At 41.3% G+C, this 2,229-nt stretch overlaps 1 pseudogene; it reads left to right on the forward strand.

The window, feature by feature from the left end:
* The first annotated feature begins 1,280 nt into the window (after positions 1-1,280).
* Positions 1,281-1,852, forward strand: LOC113190248 (exosome complex component CSL4-like; annotated as a pseudogene).
* The last annotated feature ends 377 nt before the right edge of the window (positions 1,853-2,229 follow it).

Below are 2,229 nucleotides of genomic sequence, written 5' to 3' on the forward strand. Positions count from 1 at the left end.
CTCTTCTTTTTTTTTTTCCTTTTGGTATTGGAGATTGAACTGAGGGGATCTTAACCACTAAACCATTTCCCCAGTCCTTTTTATTTTTATTTTGAGACAGGGTGTCTCAATAAGGGGCCTAAATTGCTAACACTGGCCTTGAATTCCCCCCCCCCCAGGGGAGTACCATCGATTGAACCCAGGGCACTTAACAACTGAGCTACAGCCCTTTTTTATATTTTATTTCGAAACAGTCTTGCTGAGTTGCTTAGGGCCACACTAAAATTGCTGAGGCTGGCTTTGAACTTGTGATCCTCCTGCTTCAGCTTCCTGAGCTGCTGGGATTACAAGTATGTATTACCATGCCTCGCAATATTATCATTTTGATACCTGAGATTGAACCCAGAGGCTCTTTACCACTGAGCTACATCTCCAGTCCTTTTTTAAATTTTAAATTTTGTTTTTTTTAATATTTATTTTTTAGGGTTTTTTAGGTGAACATAATATCTTTATTTTTTATTTTTATGTGGTATTGAGGATTGAACCCAGCACCCCATGCATGCCAGGCGAGCGTGCTACTGCTTGAGCCACATCCCCAGCCTTAATTTTTTTTTTTTTTAATTTTGAGGGAGGTTCAAAATTGCCCAGGTTGTCCTTCAATTTGCAGTTCTCCTGTATCAGCCTCCCGAGTCACCATGATCACCATACCTGGCTGACTTTACTATTATTTTGAGGTAGAATATCAGCTCTTTAAAGGAATTATTAAAGCACAACTTGTACAGTATTCAAATTGCAAGGCCTTTGAACTCCCCCTCATCTCTGTAATATTCCTTCCCTATTGAATTTTTATAGACATACCCAAATAACTGTCAGATAAACCAAGATACAGTGTATCGTCAATGTCCAGCTACCCAACAGGCTTCCTCTTAGCTGATCAGCCTCTATGGACACCACCAAGCAACCACTATTCTGACTTTATCACTGTAGGTTAATTATCATCTTTTCAACTTTTTATGAATGGAATTATATATTATTCACCCATGAATTTAACAGCTTTTTTTTTTTTTTTTTTTTGGTACTGGGGATTGAACTCAGGGGCACTCAACCACTGAGCCATATCCCCAGCCCTGTTTTGTATTTTATTTAGAGACAGGGTCTCACTGAGTTGCTTAGCGCCCCGCTGTTGCTGAGGTTGGCGTTGAACTTGCCATTCTCCTGTCTCAGCCTCCCAAGCTGCTGGAACTACAGGTGGGTGCCACTGTGCCCAGCTTTCTTTTTTTTTTTTTAATTTATTTGTTTTGATGGTGACACCCGTGAGATATTGCATCCCTGGCGAACGTCTGTGTAATTTGGAGGAGGGCAGCCCTGGCAGCGGCACCTATACCCGGCACGGCTACATCTTTTCGTCACTTGCAGGCTACCTGATGAAGAGCAGCAAGAACAGTGCGCTTCCCGTGGTATCTGTGATGAGAGAAGCAGAGTCCCAGTTACTTCCAGATGTGGGAACTATTGTAACCTGTAAGGTCTCATGCTTTGCCAAAGTGCGCATCCTATATGTGGGCTCCACACCACTGAAGAACTCCTTCCAAGGAACTATCAGAAAGGAAGATGTCTGAGCATCTGAAAAAGATAAGGTTGAAATTTATAAGAGTTTCTGCCCAGGTGACATTGTTTGGGCCAAAGTGATCTAAGTGATGCGGAGTCCAACTACCTGCTGATCACTGCCAAAAATGAGCTGGGTCTGGTGGTGGCCCACGGTGAATCAGGTGTTCAGATGATTCCCACTAGTTGGTGTGAGATGCAGTGTCCTAAGACCCACACTGAAGAATTCCGGAAAGTGGCCAGAGTACAGCCTGAATTTTTGCAGACCTAAGATGGTACATTTTACCCCCACGGAGGGGGTAGCTGTTTCTAAGAGTACGTGATGAAAATAACATCAAGATGCCATGGTCTTTATTCAGATACCTGGGGTCAGCCAGTAACCACTTCTAGAAAAATCTGCCAGTAATTTATTATAGGTGGAATGTTATTTTTATGAAATTGGATTCTTGAGGATAAAGCTTCTCTTTGGGGGAATTCCAACAAACTGTGTAACTTTGGAGATAGCCTGACAGGCCTTTTAAGTATATATATTTTTGCTGCAACAAAGAAAACATTTTTATTAAAAGGAAAAAATTATTTGTTTTTTTATTCTAATTTGTTATATATGGCAGCAGAATGCATTACAATTCACATTACACATACAGAACA

Source organism: Urocitellus parryii, chromosome 6 (genome assembly GCF_045843805.1).
Source record: "Urocitellus parryii isolate mUroPar1 chromosome 6, mUroPar1.hap1, whole genome shotgun sequence".
Classification (NCBI taxonomy): domain Eukaryota; kingdom Metazoa; phylum Chordata; class Mammalia; order Rodentia; family Sciuridae; genus Urocitellus; species Urocitellus parryii.